This window comes from Myotis daubentonii, chromosome 3 (assembly GCF_963259705.1).
Source record: "Myotis daubentonii chromosome 3, mMyoDau2.1, whole genome shotgun sequence".
Lineage (NCBI taxonomy): Eukaryota > Metazoa > Chordata > Mammalia > Chiroptera > Vespertilionidae > Myotis > Myotis daubentonii.
Window position 1 is genome coordinate 178,108,506 of NC_081842.1, and position 21,589 is coordinate 178,130,094.

At 41.9% G+C, this 21,589-nt stretch overlaps 1 protein-coding gene and 1 non-coding gene across 9 annotated transcripts in view; one reads left to right on the forward strand and one right to left on the reverse strand.

Moving 5' to 3' along the window:
- Nucleotides 1-21,589, reverse strand: part of FGGY (FGGY carbohydrate kinase domain containing) — a 412,333-nt gene that overhangs the window by 306,025 nt on the left and 84,719 nt on the right. The gene's annotated exons all lie outside the window — the stretch shown is intronic.
- Nucleotides 13,085-13,234, forward strand: LOC132232147 (small nucleolar RNA SNORA57). The gene has a single exon (XR_009452292.1). It is a non-coding gene; the product is annotated as a small nucleolar RNA SNORA57 (small nucleolar RNA).

Sequence of the window (21,589 nt, forward strand, 5' to 3'; positions counted from 1 at the left end):
TTACGCGGGGGCCCTGGCTCCATTCACAGGTTCCTTCCGCCATCCCAGACCTGCGACACTGAAGCATATCCAGGATGCAGGTTACAGTAATGATATGAGTGGCAGCCAAGTTTAGAAGCACAACTGTATAAAAAAACACCCAAAACATCTACTCATCTTTTTTTTTTTCTTTTACACATACATTGAGGAAAGAGGGGGCAGGGAGACTGCACCCTGGTTCTACTTTCTATGTTCATTTTCAAAAATATTTACTAATAGTCAAGGATCTTTCTGAGTTTAGAATGAAGATTCAAATAAAACATGCCCATTGAGTTTATTTCAGATGTATGGACCTCTGGGGACTGAAAAAAAAAAAAACACAATTAAAAACCCTAATTCATGAGATTCTTCAGCTTCAATCCAACAATAAAACTAAGCTGCGGAATTGAAAAAAGCATTGAAATAGCACAAAAGCACAGTAATTTAACTCCGTTCATTCCTCATGCCATTAACGAGCAACTTTTAATCTTTAATCCCTGTTCACTAAGCTGCTTTTACTGTCCCATCTGCTCCTCTTACTCCTCATGCCTCCAGGATCTTATAATTAAATTCTAATTAAAGTTTAAGGCATGTAATAAAGAAAACACTTGCGGAATGCCTTTGATTCAAGAGGCCAAAATAACATTTCAGCAGTCTAAAAAAAAATGAATTATATTCTTTTGCTTAACACGCATCTTTAAAATGGAATTAAAATGGAAATCCTCATCTTCCGTGATTTTACCAGCCACTCATTATGTAAATATGCTCATCATCATGTAACACATTGAAGTCGGCCGAAAACGTCATGAGGGGAAGATGCCTGGCGTGCACGGTGTGGCTGTCACCAACACCTCTGCGGTACCCTGATAGACTGGCATCAGCACGTATCCAGTGCAATGCGTGAATACTAAGAGAAGAGGGTTCCCATTCTCATCTCATCTCTTACCAAACTCAATCAAGCCTACCTTTCCAGCACCTTCCAGATCTATTCTCCATGCCGACTACCTTAGTCCCGTCCTCCAACATCCCTGGGAATACTGCGATGCTTATCCCCACTCCTCCTCCCCCTCTCCCACCTTAGCCCTCTGCTCCAATTCACACTCCATTCCCCCTGGCTGACAGTCACCTTTCTTAAGCATTATTTTCAACAGGTTGCTCCACTCTGACTATAGGTTAAAATTTGAGTAATAATAATTGTCAGTAATTAGCTAATTATACTATTTTAGAATTAATACTAATAACTGATGTGCCAGACACTGGTCTAAGTGCTTTATACTATTATTTAAATTCTCAGACCCACCCTATATGGCATGTCCTATTATTATCTCAGATGAGGAAACTGAGGGACAGGAAAATTGAGGTGCTCGCCCAGGACCACAGAGGCATGCAGCAGTGGGGCCAATACCATGACATGAACACTCAAAACCCAAAGGCTGAGAAAAGCACATGAGGACATCCTGTTCTTCTTTCCAAATGCTCCCGACATATGACCTGTGTTCTGGTTACGCTAACATGCTCATGATAGACCATCGTCCTGCATGCTTGTACCTTTGCGCACCAGTTGCCTTTTTGCCAGGCAGCCTTTCTCATCCACTGGTAGATTCGTGCTCATCCCTCATTTCCCGTTTTATGGGTTTTTTCCTGATTCCCTAGACAGAGGTAATCACTCCTCCCCCTTTTGCTAATGCAGAGTCTGGAACCTACTAGACTTCAGCTATGGTGCTAAATGCACTGGGGGAGTTTGGCTTTCATTTCAATGTCCCTACAGGCAGGGAACATCACAGGACTTTGATAAATGCATGAGGAATAAAGAAATGGATGATTCTCCCAATTACTACATTGGACATATACGGAGCATGGTCTAGTGCAGTTATGGCGAACCTATGACACGCGTGTCAGAGGTGACACGCAAACTCACTTTTTTGGTTGATTTTTATTTGTTAAACGACATTTAAATATATAAAATAGTGATTCTCATAGCCAGTTGGCCTGGAGGTCAAATCACCCCTAGTATTACCGACAACAATCAAGGCTTAACTACAACAAGACTGCGCACAAAGACCACAAGGGGGTGCACCAAGAAAGCATAAAAAATGCAGAGACAAAGAAACATGACAGAAATGGAGGATATAGAGCTCAAAACCGCACTTTTAAGGTCTTTCAATAATTTTCTAGAAACTGCCAATAAACTTAATGAGATCTACAAGAAATCTAATGAGACCCTTGATGTTGTGATAAAGAACCAACTAGAAATTAAGCATACACTGACTGAAATAAAGAATATTATACAGACACCCAACAGAAGACCAGAGGAGCGCAAGAATCAAGTCAAAGATTTGAAATGCGAAGAAGCAAAAAACACCCAACCGGAAAAGCAAAATGAAAAAAGAATCCAAAAATATGAAGATAGTGTAAGGAGCCTCTGGGACAGCTTCAAGCATACCAACATCAGAATTATAGGGGTGCCAGAAGATGAGAGAGAGCAAGATATTGAAAACCTATTTGAAGAAATAATGACAGAAAACTTCCCCTACCTGGTGAAAGAAATAGACTTACAGGTCCAGGACGTGCAGAGAACCCCAAACAAAAGGAATCCAAAGAGGACCACACCAAGACACATCATAATTAAAATGCCAAGAGCAAAAGACAAAGAGAGAACCTTAAAAGCAGCAAGAGAAAGAAACTCAGTTACCTACAAGGGAATACCCATACGACTGTCAGCCGATTTCTCAACAGAAACTTTGCAGGCCAGAAGGGAGTGGCAAGAAATATTCAAAGTGATGAATAGCAAGAACCTACAACCAAGATTACTTTATCCAGCAAAGCTATCATTCAGAATTGAAGGTCAGATAAAGAGCTTCACAGATAAGGAAAAGCTAAAGGAGTTCATCACCACCAAACCAGTATTATATGAAATGCTGAAAGGTATCCTTTAAGAAGAGGAAGAAGAAGAAAAAGGTAAAGATACAAATTTTGAACAACAAATATGCATCTATCAACAAGTGAATCTAAGAATCAAGTGAATAAATAATCTGATGAACAGAATGAACTGGTGATTATAATAGAATCAGGGACATAGAAAGGGAATGGACTGACTATTCTTGGGGGGGAAAGGGGTTTGGGAGATGCGGGAAGAGACTGGACAAAAATCGTGCACCTATGGATGAGGACAGTGGGTGGGGAGTGAGGGCGGAGGGTGGGGTGGGAACTGGGAGGAGGGGAGTTATGGGGGGGGAAAGAGGAACAAATGTAATAATATGAACAATAAAGATTTAATTAAAAAAATAAAAATAAATAAATAAATAAATAAATATATAAAATAAATATCAAAAATATAAATTTTTGTTTTACTATGGTTGCAAATATCAAAAAATTTCTATATGTGACATGGCACCAGAGTTAAGTTAGGGTTTTTCAAAATGCTAACACGCCGAGCTCAAAAGGTTCGCCATCACTGGTCTAGTGTTATCAACATCAATATAGAGAAAAATGTTACCCTCTGGTACGATTTATAGAGAGAAAGGAAAGAAAAAAAACACTTCCTCTATAACCCCAAAGAACACTTATAAGACTTCCAGAAGCATCCAACTCACTGGAACTCATACCTTGCTTTACTTTTTGACTTTCCAAAATGCATCAGTTCCCTCCTTCCATGACCATGCAACCTTTATGATGAGCCCCAGGCAGACCACAGCCAGGGGAAAAACTCTGGACTTAGACTCAGCCACACAAGGCAGTGGGCTGGACTGTGCTGCCTATATCCCAGCACTGAGTCTAGGGCCTTAAGAGACAAGAATGCCACACCCAGGCTTCACTGACCCCTGACCTCTCTGCTGGGTAGATCTAAATAGTTGAGCATCTTACCTGTTACTTGATTTGCACTCCAGGTTGGCATCCATTGAGACTGGAGCCTTTTTGTTGACCCTGGGAGCCCCTGGGAACCTTCGGGAGTCCCTGGGAGCCTTGGTTCCTTTGGCCAAATAATCCCTCTTCCAGGGGATTTGAACTGCCCCCCCCCCCCCACACACACACACAACCTGCCACTATCTAGGTTCAGTTCCAAGTGGACTAGCCATTCTGAACCACAGAACTGCTACCCGATTTAAACATCCAGTAACCCTCTTGTCTGAAAGTCCTTAACCCTCGTCTCCCACTCCATGAATAAGTACAAGGCACAATACTAGGTCTCTTACATAGCTGTATCTCAAATTCCTCCAAAGTTTCTTGCAAAAAAAGTTACATTGATTAATCCAATTAACAAATCTTTATCAAATGCCCACTATGTGAGAAGCGGGACAAAGAAGCTAGATGCCATGTCCACTGTCACACAGCAGAGGACCAGCAGAGGTGGGAAAGGGAAACAGATCTTTTTTATCCTATGAAATATCCTAGCTCTTGAACTTTGTCCTTAAAGAGATGAAGATGTAACAGGGAAAGTCATGCACTCAGAAATCTAATATCCCTCTTTAAAAAAAACAAAACAAAACATTTTTTTTTATTATTTCAGAGAGGAAGATAGAAACCATCAATGATGAGAGAGAATCATTAATCGGCTGCCTCTTGAAATGCCCCGCACTGGGGATCGAGCCCACAACTCGGGCATATGTCCTGACTGGAAATCGAACCTTGACCTCCTGGTTCATAGGTTGATGCTCAACCACTGAGCCACGCCCGCCAGGCTAATATCACTTATTATCATGGCATATGAGTATGCATGGCTAACACACTCTTCATAAGACTACAGTCTATATTGCCATGCTCAGCCCACTCCAAACTGCCCACTGTTTCCTCAACATGCAGTGAGTTTTCACACCTTCATGTATACTCATATCTTTGGCTGCAATGTCTTCTTTTCTTCACCTGCCCACTGCATTCACCCCGGTAGATATAACTTGTCATTCTGTATTTATTAAATAGCTGTTAAGTACTAGATCAGGGGTGGGCAAACTTTTTGACTCGAGGGCCACAATGGGTTCTTAAACTGGACCGGAGGGCCGGAACAAAAGCATGGATGGAGTGTTTGTGTGAACTAATATAAATTCAAAGTAAACATCATTACATAAAAGGGTACGGTCTTTTATTTCAATAGTTTTATTCATTTCAAACGGGCCGGATCTGGCCCTCGGGCCGTAGTTTGCCCACGGCTGTACTAGATCCTGCACTAAATGATGAGGATATGAGATTCAGTCCCTGCTCTTGGAGAGCTTACAGTCTAGTGACAGGTGAAGATGACCAAATAAATCAAAACACTGAACATTACATCCTGTGGCAGGGGTGGAGACAGGCTGCGTGGCAGCTCAAAGGAAAGGCCGGGAACCCAGTCTCCATGCCTCCTCTCTGAGACGCTCCTCTTCCCATTCCTTCCCTCAAGTTGTCCCCAATCTCACCCCAATTTATTGCGACTCACATTCCTTACAGTACTGTTCATTCTGCAGTCACACATTTTTCACACTGAATTATAATTTATTATGGTTATTTATCTTTGTCACTAGAATCAATTCCCTGAAGAAATTGATTTGCTTAATAGACAAATGCTTATTGAGTGGCTTGCAGGACAGTGGTAGTTAAAAGCATGAGTTTTATTATTTAAATCCTGGTAAGTACTTACTAGTCCTGAAACCTTAACAGGTTACTTAACATCTCAGCCCCTCAACATTTCCAGATATTTAAAATGGAGATCGTTCTGGAATACACTAAAGTTTAGCATGGCAACAGTATTTACCCCAAATCACTACCAGTATTGTCTCTGACCTCAGTCTTTGGCATTGCTTATTTCAATGTCAACTCTGGCATTGCTCAATGGCAGTGATCATAGCCATGGTCTCCATCATAGCTAGACACTATAACATTATCAGTAATACAAAGCAGTATGGGATTTGCTGTTCATATCCTAGTATTCACTTCTAGTATATGAATTTTAACAATTTAAAACCAATTTGAGGTACAAAAAATATATTTATGAGCTTCATATGTAGAAGATGTAAGTTGATTGAAATATAAATATCTATTTATTATTATGAAAGCAAAATGCTATTAATTATAAGTTTGAAAACTGTTATGTACCAAATTAATTATTAAGAAATGTGAAATAATTTCATATGATAATAGACTGATAAACCAAATATCAAGAGAGAGATCAGTAGCTTATTGAGTTGACAAAGAACTCTATCTTATTTCAGACTATAAAACCATATAAAAAGTTAAGTAACATAAAGCAAAGTACTATTAAAATGAGATTTAGAATTTTTATGGCACTGTTTGGTTCTAGCACTCATAACATACTATATAATAAAAGGGTAATATGCAAATTGACCCTAATGGTGGAACGACCAGACAACCACTCAACCAGTCACTATGAGGTGCACTGACCACCTCTCGGTCCATTTCCCTGGCCAGCAGGCTCCAATCACCCGATGGCAAACAGGGAACCGGGGATGAGTGGCGGGGGACATGGGTTGTGCCAGGCCAAGGCCCTCACCCCACCAGTCACCTAACACACTGACGGCAACCCACTGCGGGAGCGGGGCCGGCAAGCGGGTGAGAAAGACCGACCTCTCAGGCCCATCCCCCAGTTGTCAGGCTATGATCACCCGATGGCAAATGGGGAACTGGGGATGGGTGGCAGCAGGGGGGCGAGGCCGGCTGCGGGCAGCCAGGGAAGATGGGCCTGATCGCAGGTCAGGCCTAGGGACTGTACCTGAACATGAATTGCATGTGCCGGGCCTCTAGTAAAATATCTACACTAATAAAAGACAAAGATGCTAATTGACCATACCTTCACTATGCCCAAGCCACACCCACCAGCCAATCAGAGCGACTATATGCAAAGTAACACAACCAAGATGGTGGCTGGCAGCCACAGAGCTGGAGCAAGCAGGAGGCTTGGTTGCCCGGGCAATGGTGGAAGCCAAGCTTTGCGCCTGCCCTGAGCTGGTTGTGGCCTCCGCTCATGGCAACGAAGTTTCAATTATGGAAGACAAATAAATCCCAGATACCTGCTTCCAGCCAGCCTCCACTGGGAGCTTGGGTGGCTGGGGGCTGTGGCCAGCCTGCAAACAGCCATCAGCCCCTCAACCAGGCTGGCCAGGCACTCCTATATAATAAAAGGGTAATATGCAAATTGACCCTAACAGCAGAACGACTGGGAATGACTGGTCACTATGACACACACTGACCACCAGGGGGCAGATGCTCAATGCAGGAGCTGCCCCGTGGTGGTCAGTGCGCTCCCACAGGGGAGCTCTGCTCAGCCACAAGCCAGGCTGATGGCTGCCAGTACAGCAGTGGTGGTGGGAGACTCTCCTGCTTCCTCAGCAGCGCTAAGGATGTCTGACTGCAGCTTAGGCCTGCTCCCCGCTGGCAAGTGGACATCCCCTGAGGGCTCCCGGGCTGCCAGAGGGATGTCTGACTGCCAGCTTAGGCCCAATCCCCCAGGGAGTAGGCCTAAGCCAGCATGTGGTCATTCCCCGAGGGGTCCCAGACTGCGAGAGGGCACAGGCCAGGCTGAGGGACCCCCCTGAGTGCACAAATTTTTGTGCACCGGGCCTCTAATAACAATAATAAAGAATTAAAGATAATATTTGGTTATTTAGTTCTACTAAACCCAAAATTCTTCCCCAAAAAAGGTTCTATTTAGGAATTCCTCATATCTTACAAAGATGAATTCCAAGAAAAATGTCAACCTTACAACCTCCATATTTCACAAGAAAAACTCAACAATTGTGTATATGAACAGTGATAAATCCTCTCTGATACTTTTTTAACAAATACAGAGTAAAGTAAGTGTTAGAGAAAAATGAAGTTCCTAAAACATATTCTTGCTAACTTTAAATGATACCCTAAGAGGGTATCATTTCCTTAACACTGTGTCCCTGGAGGAAGTGGGACTGACATTCAGGTGAGTAGACATGTCTGGGGTACACATTCATGTCATAAAGCACAATAAGAAAATTACTGGTGGATGGTAACCCACTTCAGGTGGATGGTAGGGGTGAAGGTATAGTGTAGGGCAGTGATGGCGAACCTATGACACGTGTGAAAGAGGTGACACGCGAACTCATTTTTTTTGGTTGATTTTTCTTTGTTAATTGGCATTTAAATATATAAAATAAATATCAAAAATATAAATCTTTGTTTTACTATGGTTGCAAATATCAAAAAATTTCTATCTGTGACACGGCACCAGAGTTAAGTTAGGGTTTTTCAAAATGCTGACATGCCAAGCTCAAAAGGTTCACCATCACTGGTGTAGGGGATTAAGGAGTGAATGGGCAATTGAATAAATGAAGTGGGTGTGGATCCTTCATATGGAAGATCTGACTTCAGAAGGAGAAAAAATGAGGCAAAGGCCCACGGTCCAACTTGTCAGTGTTTTACTGACTAAGGCAGGAAATATAGGCTAAAACATAATGGAATATATTACATCTGTACATACCAGTCTAAAGGATGATTGTTGCTTCTGAGTGCCAAAAGTATATGTACAACGCTGGCTCCACCCTGCCCATCCAAACTTATTTGATTCCCAAATGCTTGGCTTTAGCTGAGCCAGTTTCCTTAACAACTTTCAGAATAAACAGAAAAGCAAAGCATTAGCACCGAGACACTTCCAGGTTTGAGTCCATGGTTTCAAAGACTTTGATATTCTTTATGTACACATACTATGAAAAGTACATATACATATAGATAGTCAAGCATACATGACACCAGATCATACATGTGATTCTAAAGTTCTCAGAAATGCAAGACCCCACTGAACTTTCTTTCAATCCCTACAGATATACACATGGCATTAGGAATAGAAGATGGAAATTTCCATTGCATAGAAAGTTAACAACCCAGTGCATCATGTCAAGACTGCCCAGTAAATGCCAAGTACTTTATGTACAATATCAACTAGTTACAAAGAGCTATTGTTATTCCTATTACAAATGATAAAAGTATGCTTGAGAACCTAAGTAGGTAACCAAGAACAAAAACTTTAGAGAGTCAGCTTTACCAGTAACTTAATTCTGTTACTTTGGGCAAGTTTTACAACTTCTCTAAACCTTACCTTACTCATCTATAAAATGGGTATAATCATATCTACCTCAGACAGTTAAAGTAAGAATAAAGAGAGAAATAAAATACCTGTAAAATGTACTTAGTATAACGCCTGGCATTATAAGTTAATATTAAATAAGTGGCAGCCATGATGATTGATACTGTTATTTTCCAAGACTACACAACGAGTAAGTGACAGAGGGGACATTTAAATGCATATTTGACTAATTCTAAAACCAATACAAACAATACCATTTACTGAGAATGAACTTATCATGTGCCAGCATTACTATGCAAATGCTTTACAAGTATTAATACAATCAATAGTCACAATAACTCTATGGAATAGGTACTATTATTACCCCCACAATATAAAGGAAGCAACTGAAATACAAAAACACGTCATAGATCAGAGCTATTGGAAGCTTACTGCCTTAACCAATCAGGTTCTGGTCGGATCAAATCAGATTTCTCTCTAGCTTTTCTTTTTCACTCTGCAATGTTTCTAGACATCTGGACTGCCTGAAACACACCAAAGAGTGATCCCAGAGCCACATGTGAACTGACCCTCATAGCAAAAAGCCCCCAGATGGACAGAAATGGAAAGGTCAACATGTCCTATTTTCCCATGGCAAATGGACTCTGAAAATACTTCTTTTTTCCTTTTTATACTTTTATAGTCAAATGATCATGATCAACAAGAATTAGATAAAATTGACTGCAGCTGGAGAAAAATGCTGATGTGAGTGGCTAAAAACATCCTGTGCAACTTGTAAGAAAAGGGTACAGGATCGTCATGTAAGTCGAGGCCCCAGTGTCTCAAGGCTTCTACAGTCACATCTCATTAAGACTCAGAGCAGCAGCTGGTTTCCCCTGAGGACAAGTCCTGGAGGAATAAAATGAGAAGGGCCCCTCCTTTAGCTATGCTGTTGAAAATACTGAGCCCTTGATCTGGATGGGTTTTTATAGACAGTTGACAGGTCAGACCTGAGTGCATGTTATTCGAAAGGTCAAAGAGTTGGCAAAAATGGACGCGACTGCTGTCCAACAAGAATGAGCTCCCTTTGAAGTCTGAGGCTTAGATGAATTGACTCCAAAATGCTCTGTCTGAATGCAGCAAAGGCAAGGGTTAAAAATAACAAGGCTGCCTCGTGTAAGCTGAGATTTCTTTTAAGTCATGCAGGCTATCCTCGCTGCCCTTCTATGCTGGTATGGCCCACCACTAAAATCTGGGGGAAAAGGAACAATCCATAAAGTGGGATGGTGTTAAGCAAACAGCCACAAGGAAGACTCCGCTGCCTGCCTCCTGCAAATGTCCACCAAAACCCTCCCTCAAAGTCCGTCCGCTCCCAGTCGAGCCTGCTCAGTATCTGCCTTGGCCTCTATTTATTTGCACTTACCTACTTGTCCCCACCAAGAATAAGCATTTTATTCTGTGGATAACTTCTGGTCAAACTTGTTGCTATGCCACCAAATACTTGAGTTGTGGCTGTTATCAGTCAGGAGGTTTCACTGTGCTGTTATCTGAACCATCTGTGACTTTCAGTTGAGTAAATCAGACTAATATTCCACCTCATAAATCAGAAACACAACCCCGTGTCCCTTGTCCCTGCAGCCCCAGTAGCTGTGGAATAGAATACCAGTGGAATTAAGGGAAATTCTTACAGACTCAAATATCACAGAAATGCAATAATTTGTCTTTATTAATAGAAGGTCAAATACCATGTACCTCTGACAGTTGCATCAATATTTTTACAGGCCTTAGGTCTTGACTTGCAGCAATGGCCTCTTGGAACACGTAAAAAAACTTAAGTCTAAATCCTGACATTGTTAAATCACTTTTAGGTACCTTTTTGAAAATGAGGAGACTTAAGATATAAAGCGTTCAATCCGGTGCCTCATTTTTCCTGGAATTAGACCTCCCAGAATTCCAGGCCTTGGAATAGCAGTGATTTTGTAGGAATCTGGAGTCCCTGTTGCTCTAAAAATCCTACAATCCATTTCTTAGAATACTCTCTGGTGAAGATGCTAGTGATTAAATTAAGCTCTTATGGCTTCCCTTCAACACAGAAACAACCTGCATGATTTAGATGGCCATGAGCCTCAACAAATTCTCACAGCATCTTCACAATCTAGATAGTACTATCCCCATTTTACAGATGAAGGAGTTGCGTCTCCGCCCGGTCACTTTCATAACATCACATACATAAAAGGGCTGATCCAGGATCCCAAGTCAAATGCAAAGTCCAGTGTCCTCTTTTCTACTGTGTGCAAATGGGTCTATAGGGGCGAGGATATTTCTGGAAAGTATGACGACATGAAACCTGGTTCCCCATTTGATGGTTCTGCTACCTCCCCTTTTTCTGTTATCCTGTATTTCTGGGATCCTTCTTCCCCCTCCACTTAGGGGAACCTGAGAGAGCAGAGCTGGATGGCAGGGATATTGTAATCTATAAGGTCCCGGATCCTGAAATCCATCAACACTGAAAAAAAACAATTGTCAAGCTCCAGACCCACCCAAAATTTTGAAATCTCTCAGGAAGCTTACTAAAACACTCACTGAGGCCACAGCATAGTCCCCCACATAACACAGAAATCAGGAAGACACAGGTAAAATATCCAAAATGTATGACTCATTTTAAGAAAAGCCACAAAGTATCACTGAAAAGACGAGAGATAAATAGCAAAGGTTCCCTTTCCAAGAGTGTGGAGGAAAGGGAACCCTTGTGCATTGTTAGTGGAAATGTAAACTGGTGCAGCCACCATGGAAAACAGTATGGAGGTTCCTTCAAAAAATCAAAAGTAGAACTACCACATGATCCAGCAATTCCGCTTCTGGGTATAGATTAAAAGGAAATGAAAATAGGATCTCAAAGAGATACCTGCACTCCCATGTTCATTGCAGCATTATTCACAATAGTCAAGATATGGAAAAAGTTTAAGTGTCCGTCAGTGGATGGATGGATGCAGATGTTTTACACACACACACACTGAAATATTATTCAGCCCCAAGAAAGAAGGAAATCTTGTCATTTGCAACAACATGGATGGACCTCAAGGGCATTGTGTTAAGTGAAATAAGTCAGACAGAGAAAGCCAAATACTGTAAGATCTTACTTATATGAGGAATTCAGAAAAGCTGAACTCATATAGAGAGTGCAATGGTGACTGCCAAGGGCTGGCGGGTTGAGTAAATGGCGAGATGATGGTCAAAGGGTACATACTTCCAGTTATAAGTTCTAGGAATCCAATGCATAACATGGTGATTATACTTAGCAATATTGTATTGTACACTTGAAAACTGCCAAGAGAGTAAATCTTAAATGTTCTCAACAGAAAAAAGAAATGGCAATTATGTGACCTGATGGAGGTGTCAGCTAACACAATGGTAGTAATCACTTTGCAATATGTAAGGGTATCAAATCAACACAATTTGCACCTTAAACACACAATGTTACATATCAATTATATCTCAGTAAACCTGGGGGGGAGGGGAGCCGGTTAAAATGTCTGTATTTTCTATTCAAAAAAAAAAAAAAAAAAAAAAAAAAGCAAGAAAGGCCAAAAGAAGAGACAAAATTCCAGAGAAAATAATTTAGTCTTGGGAAGTGGTTCTCAATTATCAGCATACATCAGAAACTTGTAAAAGATTTGTTAAGACACAGATTACTGGGTCCCACTCCCTGAGTTTCTAATTCAGTGGATGGGGGTGAGACCAGAGAATTTGCATTTCTACTCTATTTCCAGGTGATGTACATGCTTCTGGTCTGGGAACCATATATTTTTTTAAAATAACTGATTATAGACAGAGAGGAAAGAAGAGGGAGAGAAAGAGAGAAACATCTATGTGACAGCAAAACATCGGCTGCCTCCCATATACCCCCTATGGGGGATAGAGCCAGCAACCTGTGCATGTGTCCTGACTGGGCATTGAACTGGCAACCTTTTGGTGCATTGGAAGACACCTAAACAACTGAGCTACACCAGCCAGCACTGGGGACCACACTTTAAAAACCACTGGTGTGACCCTCCTTTTCTTGGCAGGGTTCAAGCGTGTGGTCCCGGTCCCCGTAATGTACGGAGGCAGAGGGAGAGGGCTCCGGCCCCCTCGGCGTCATGTCTTTTGGTGCCGACGGTTGCCAGTCCGCTGGTTCTATCCTCAAGCGCTGGAACACGGGGGGAAAAAACAAAACAAAACAAAACAAAACACTGGTGTGGGGTGAATAATCACTGAACAAGTGAACTCTCTACTTTAAAAAATATGTGTCTATTGGATTCCCTTAAAAATCAGCTAACAAAGAAGTTGTTAGAGAGAGAGGGAGCAGTATGTGCAAAGACAAGGAGACATGACAAGGCCCAGGGATCAGTACTGAGCTGATCAGTACTAACCAGAGGCAGTATACCATTGTGGTAAAAAGCTTGGATTCTGCAGCCAACTGCCTGGGTTCAAATTCCAATTTTGCAGCTAAACTGTGTGACTTTGGACAAGTTCCTTGGCCTCTTTGAACCCCAATTTTCTTATTTATAAACTATGCATGATAATTATAGAACATAGGGATATTAGCAGGGCTGAAGGGACTGGGATATCTCAAATGCTCACAATAAAGCCAGCATACATTAAGTACCCTGTTATTAGTACAAACTACAAACACTATTATTATTACTCTTTCTTCTACCTCTATAACTACTATTCTGTGCCAATCCTTGTGTCTGTAATTTTGGATAGAGCTGTGGACCACGTATAGAAGGTCCTGACTGCACGAAGTTACAGTCTAGCAAGGAAGACACAACTGAAATTGTTTACAACACATTATCTGCTCACATCAGAGGGTTAAAAGCAGGGAAACAAAGAGAAGATCAATCAGGTATTAAAAAGCATTTATTAAACTGGAGTATAAACCACGAGACAAACATGGTTCTAGAACAAACTATTATGGCTTCTTAAATGTAAGGGTATGAAAATAAAAACTGTTTCCAATCAATCCCCCAAGTTTCTCAGCACCCGATATGCACCATGCTCTCTGCACTAGGGATGCAAAGGTGAATGAATGATGGTGTCTTCATCCAAAGGCTTCTGCTAGTAGAAGAAAAACATGTGCTGAGAAATAAGTCCAGTACGAAGAGAGAACTGCTAGAAGAACCCCAGGAACAATGAGGAGGGAGTGTCTAACTGCCCTGGGGGTCTAATGGTTAAGACGCATCCTGAAGGATGAGCAACAGTTCAGCAGGTAGAACAGCGATCCTGAAGGGTATTCTAGAGAGAGGGAACAGTATATGCAAAAGCAAGCAGACATGACAAGGCCCAGGGATCAGAAGATGTCTGATGTGGCTGGAATGTTGTTGGGTGATGAACAACGGCAGATGAAGACAGCTCTTGCCTCAGATCTTAGAAAATATCACCAGTTTTCAATGTAATAAAGTGTACTTGAAGCCATTTGGATGATGGTCAAAGATGGTAAGGGCATAAATGCATAAAGTGATAGTCTGGGCTTTTTAATGCAAGTCTATAAAGTGGTCCTGGCACTATCCCCTCCAGAAGGTCAATGTTTTAATGGTAGACACTGGTATTAAGCTCCATCTACTTGGGTCTCATATTAGTAACAACTGAAAACCACATTTATTGAGTCCTCACCATGCTGTACTACAAGCTCTATACACATGAACTCTTTGGACGCCCATAACAAGCCTATACATGAAGTACCAACAAGGAAAATGAAGTGCAAAAATGGAAGTCACTTGTTCAAGGTCACAGAGCTAGCATGGTACCCTGGAGGATGTTCTCATACCACTATCCAGGGAAAAGCCAGGATTTGAAGCTTTTATGTGGGGAACTCTTTAAGAAAAGGAATATGAAATTATGAATGCAAAATCAGATGCAATAAGAAATGTCTACAATAAGAAAAAAGTTAAAGCAAATAACTAGAGCTTGGGGGATTTAGATGCCTTTCTTTATTTTTATTTTATTTTATTTTAAGATCAGAAATGCCTCCATAGAAATGCTTCCTGAGAGCAACCTGTCCCCACCTGGAACATTCTATACTCCCAACAGCTACCAGCACAGCAGGGCCCGGGCAAGTGAGGGGCCCAGAGGCTACACGCTTCACTGACTGAAGGGGTCTTTTCCAAACTATTTCTCGACAAATGCCAGATCTTTGGGCCTGAGGGAGATGGTCAGTTCACCTACAGGACAAAAAAGGAGGTGGAAATGGGTGCAGAGAGAGGGAAACTAGGTTTTTCATCCGCTCTCCCCTGTTAGGAAGATGGGCCACAGCAAACCCAGATTCTCATCTGACCTCCGCTCCTAAGTAGCTGTGTGATCATGAAAATGTTCCTTGCCCTCTCTGAGTCTCAGTTTCCTTATCTGTAACAATGACACACTGCAGGGATCAAGTAGGGTGACACGTGTTCTGCCCAGGAATGTCAGCTCCCTTCCCTCTGCATATGTCTCTCCTGTGCTTTCTCCTTCTTCCTTCCCCTGCATGCACCCTGCTCTGGGGTGGATAGGCAGGTCCTTCTCTGTATCATCAGGATATGCAGGGGATACAGAGGCCTCCATCCCTGCACCATTTTCTTAAGCATTTAGCAAGCACTCCTGGATAGAAAGGTGAGCACAGACATGCTGCTCTCTTCAAGATGCTCATGCCTATGGACAACCACAGGTCAGGGAGCCTTTTCCTACGAGGTGAGTGAGATGCTCCCCAGGGCTGCAGCCAGGCCTCATTTCACACAAACCCTCAGACATGGGGCGAGGCAGACCTAACTGACAATACTGTGAATCCACCTCCTGCCTCCCCAACTCGCAGCCGGTCTCACCCTGGCCCAGGCCTGACCCTTACTCAGCCGTTCCCGCAACTGGCCACCGCGATGCTGGCCCCACACAGCCTGTGCACAGCTGGAACAATGATGTTTGGTTTGCAGGGCACTGGGCCCACAGTTGGCACTCACCTCTAGAACAAAGAAGAATACTGGCCCTTCCAAGGCAAAACAAAGGCACGCTTCTCCCCAGGGGATGGCTTTTCCTTTATAGGCAACAGTATGCAGACCCCCTGGTCCTCCACTGAACTACATTTAAAATAGCTTTTGTGAACGACAGACACAGTGGCCATTTTTGTGTGTATGTGTGCCAGCAGCAATGAATTGGTTGTAATAGGAACAATGTGCACTTCTTCCCACTTCTGACAGAATAGATGACATTGTGTCGTGGGCTGGGGAGGGGTGGGGGGCCCAAGTAAAGAAACCAAGCCTTAAGGTTTATTACATTAAATTCTGATAAAAAGCTCTTCGAAGCCTCTTTCCCATCATCAAAAAACCACACTGGGCAAGATCAGAGCTTAACAGCCAACAGGAACAAAAAAAAAAAAAAAGAAAGAAAAGAAAAGAAAAAGAAACAAAAAAAACACCCCACATTCAATCCCTGAGATCATTTTCCTGAAATAGAAAACTACATATGTTTCTCAAATTTCACATCAAGCCACTGCAGAGGCCAGACTGCAGGGCTGAATTGGGCCAAAGTAAGTAAGAGAGAGAGAGAGGAGAGGAGAGGGGGATGGGGTGGGAAAGAGAGTAAACAGAAGAGAAAGAGCCCATTCCCACATCACCACATTTCTCTAGCACAGTCTAAACTTACAAACACCCCCGGTTTCACAGAACTTGTAGTTAGGGTTGCTTATCAGGCAGCCTTTACTTTGTCGAATTAAGACACATTGCCTTGGATTAGCAAGACTCCTTAAATTCAAAATGACTTCATGGTTGGCTCGGAGTTCAGTGTCTCTAGGGCCAGCCGCCAGGAACATATCCACTGCACAGCCTCCTCCCCTCTCCATACTGACCTGCCTGACTTTTCCATGGAGACGGCAGAGCAAAATCCCAAGCAGACAGGCTGTCAGTGTTAATTAAAAGTCCAAACACTTCTTTAGAAACTATCTCCAGCTCAATATTTATACAGAACATAAGACTCGAACAGGCAGGGCTGGAGAGAGGAGCGGGAGGTGAAGGGCGGAAATATGTTTGAATGGCATTTGGAACTCATTAATTTTTAAAAGACAGGCTGCCACCCCATATACACCCAGAGAGGTTCAAAATGTAAGGAAACCAGGAAGATGAATGAGCCGGAGACTGTTCGGAAAGCCTGGAGAGCGCTCAGCTTTTGGAAAGAATAATATCTGGGCAACGATGAGAGCTGACACTTTTTATTGGTGAATATGGTTTGGGGTACATTTTAATGATACAGGTTGACAATTTTTTGTATTTAACAAAAGGAAAAGCAATCTTCTAAATGACTTGGGAACAAAGGGCTCCCTGACTACAATTTCTTAATAACATTTAAGAATTATTTTCAAAGGCGCTTGACAATATTTTAGAGAGAGGAAGGAAGGAAAATGAAGAAAACATGAAAAAAAGAAGGTATATTTTAAAAAAAAACTAAATAGAAGAAGAGAAAAAAGAAAAAATGGGTGTAGCATTTCAACACTAAATTCTATACCAAAGGTTTGAATTTTAATGTTAGACTTCAGCAATACTTTTTCAAATGAATGAGTTTTTTTGTTTTGTTTTTTAAATATATTTTATTGATTCTCCTACAGAGAGGAAAGGAGAGAGACAGAGAATTAGAAACATCGATGAGAGAGAAACATCCATCAGCTGCCTCCTGCACACCTCCCACTGGGGATGTGCCCGCAACCAAGGCACATGCCCTTGACCGGAATCGAACCCGGGACCTTTCAGTCCGCAGGCCGATGCTCTATCCACTGAGACAAACTGGTCAGGGAAAAATGAATGAGTTTTAAGAAAGAATCCTAAAAAAGACTTTGGTCAACACAATGACATCTGACAGACTCAAAACTTTAGTCCTAGAAGGGACTAAAATGGATCACCTAATCCAACCACCAAATTCTACAGATGAAGTAACTGAGTGCCCAGGGCCCAGGGGTGACCTGGTTGGACCAACTTTCACACCACACCACCTCATGTATCTGAGCTCCAAGCCCTCCTAGCCCCTGGGTTCCAAGACTGATTGCTGGTACTTTAACCAAACTGAAACTCAGAGACTATCCCGAAACACACAGGTATAACATATTTAAAAAGCCCACCAAGTTCACCAAGACTTCACCAACAGTCAGCAACCTTGGATAGGAAACTAATTTGAAAGTCCACAGAGACCGAGATGCCCTGCCCATCCTGAGGGAGGCCTTCTCAGGTTAGGGAAAGATCCTCTGAAAAATGTATGATGTGGGAATGTCCTCCTTAAAATCCAATGCCTATTCCACCCATTAGTTCCACCCTTAGAGTAAAACCCTCCCGGGGTTTAGTTTTGGTATCTTGAAGATGAGATTTCCCTGACTTTTTTTTTTTTTTAGCACTTTTACAATTTCAATACATTTTCAGCAGACAATATACTGTCATGCTATTTGTAGATGAGGAATTACACTCAGAGATCATCCTGTTCTACCATATTAAAAGAGGAAGTGGGATTCAATTGTAGAAATGATTCAAGGTCTCAGAGAAAACTGTTAAGTAAAGAAAAAGTTATACTGCTGCTCAGATGGAAAATTATAGTTATACTGTCTAGTAACTTTCAGGCATACAAAATGTATGTGTAGATGTATGCAGTAGAGATAATTAAAAAAAAGATTATAGAAAATTGTGCAAATTCAGACCAGTGTTTCTTAATGAAGAGTATACATCATAACCACTGAGGTCACATTTTTACCCCTTTGTCCTGTGGGGTTCTTAACCTTATCTATCCAGACTTGCTTTACTCATGAAAAATGAAAGAAATATCCCCTTCCTCTGACTTTGCCTCAATGTAGCAGATGAGGAGGAAGCACAGGTGATCTGAGAGGTAAGCGTTAGTGTAGGGTAGCAGGAGGACTCCTGGTCATGCAGAATCTGTGCCTTGATTCTGATGCTTGAGAGGCATGGATGAGAAACCAGGACATTACACCTCGCTCCCCTCCTTCCCCCTGACTGGCCCAGCAGATTCCATTTCCTCCTTCCCTCCTCAGACGTTTACTCTTGAATACTGACGGGTCTGCGATCTCCTGGCACCTACTCCTTTCTCCACACCTACAACAGTTCTAAGACCTTTGGTGACACTGTCCATGACTCACTGAACCCCGATCACATCCACAGGAAGCCAACACAAAACCTCCAAACAAGGGTGAATGGTTGTCAGTCAGGTTATTGGGCTTCTAAATGGAATGTTATCCACACCCTACACAAAAGCTGTTTAACTCAAAGTGGATTCATTCACCTCAAGTTTTAAAAATAAAACACTGAAGGGCAAGATCAATGGAAGTAGAACATCTTGTGCACTACCATGCAGCAGAAGCCAGTGGGAGGTTTTAGCCATGTTGCTTCATTTTCTCCATAGAGCAAACCCATGTAGTGTTGGCCCTCCTCCTCTAACCACAAGAAGAAACTGGGATTGAGAGTAATAGAATGACTTACCCAAATTCACCCAGCCGGTAAGTGGGAGAGCAATACTTTGAGCTAAAAACTGTTTGGCAATAGCCCTTATATGGATTTGAATAGTTAAATAAATGTGTAGCTAACTACTGCTAGACTAGATAGAGGATATCTCTTAGGTGCTCCATTAATATGTACAAAAGGAATAAGCAAACGAGTAAGTGAATGAATGATGGAATTTGTGAGGTACAATTGCTTCAAACTATCTACTCCGTCCTCCACCAGCTCCCCCTCCTCCATGTGACTATCATAGAAAGAATATAAATTTGTTTCTGGGATATTGGTCAATGTGATTTACTGAAAACTTATCTTTTTACCTGCCCATTATTAATTATCCCTTTCTTTTTTAGCAGTAAGAAAAACCCATTGTATTCAGATGGCAATGTATCCAGCTAAAAGCATATTTTACCAAGTCTCCATTCCAGTGATGGAGGAAAATAATCCTAAGTGTTGGCCAATAATACACAAGCAGGAGTATTATGCAGATCCTCTAAGGCAGTGGTCGGCAAACTGCAGCTCGCGAGCCACATGCGGCTCTCTGGCCCCTTGAGTGTGGCTCTTCCACAAAATACCGACTTCTGCGCATGGGCCACAAAGTTTCAATCGCACTGTACGTGCACGCCCGCACGTGGTATTTTGTGGAAGAGCCACACTCAAGGGGCCAAAGAGCCGCATGTGGCTCGTGAGCCGCAGTTTGCCGACCGCGGCTCTAAGGTTTTTAAAAGAAGGCTGACTCAGATGTATGGTACATCCATTTTTTTTGCACTTCCCCACATTCCTTCTTCCAGCAACATGAAATGTGGACTTGATAATGGTTCCAGCAACCATCCTGGAGTATGAGGTGACCTTGAGAACGGAAGTCAGGGTTTTAGATGGTGACATAAAAATGTCAAAAAAGCTAATGTCCTTGATGATGTCATAGACTATCAGAGTTGCCCAAGACGCCATATAACTAGATTTATTTACAGAAGAGAATGAACCCTTATGTGTTTAAGCTTCTATTATTTTGCATTTTCTATTATTTCTATGATTCATCAGTGAAGAGACAAGGACCATATTTCTTCTATAGAAACTGAAAGTACTCTTTTTTCCAAAAACAAGGGTAAAGAAAATCTAATATTTATAAGCCACTTCTCAGCACTATTAAATATACTAAAAAAAATAAGCAGATGTGAGAGAATAACTATATCATTCTTCCTAGAACTGTTTTTATTTCATTGTTCTGAGAAATCATCCCTCAGTACAACCAGAAAACAATGCAAATCAAGTAACTTTAACATAATCATATTGGGAATAATGGGTCCTCCCCCCCCCCCCCCGCCCAGAACTCCTAGATTCACACTGATCCCCACTACCTGGGGAATCCTTATCAAGTTTCAACCTAGATCTGCCCAAAAAGTGTTACCTCTACAATGATCTAAATCTGATCAATTTTAGTTTCATTCAATAGACTTCTAATATCAAAATATCAAGTCTTACATCACAATGACAATGTACTTTACAACTACAAGGATCATTTTAATTTTTTTAAGAGGGAAAATACGTGTTGGTGAGGATGTGGAGAAAATGGAGCCTTCGCACACTGCTGGTGGGAATGTAAAATTGGGCAACCACTGTGGAAAAGCTGGTGGTTCCTCAGAAAGCTAAAGGTAGATCTGCCATATGACCCAGCAATTCCACTCCTAGACAGAGATCTAAAAGGACTGCAAGCAGAGGTGATTAAAAGAGATACTTATAGATCAATGTTCACTGTACCATTATTCACAACAGTCAAAAGAAAGAAATAACCCAAGTACCCATTGTGGGTTCATCAACAGAAAATTGGAAAAGCAACATGCAGTATCTGAATACAATGGAATATTACTCACCCATAAAAGGATGACAATACCGACACATACAACACAGATGCATCTTGAAAATATTATGCTAAGTCTAATAAAACGGACACAAAAGAACTAATATTACTCTATTTATATGAGCTGTCTAGAATAGATTGTACAATTCGTGGTAGTGGGAAGTAGATTAGAGGTTAACAGGCACTGGGAGAAGGGAGGCATGGGGAAGT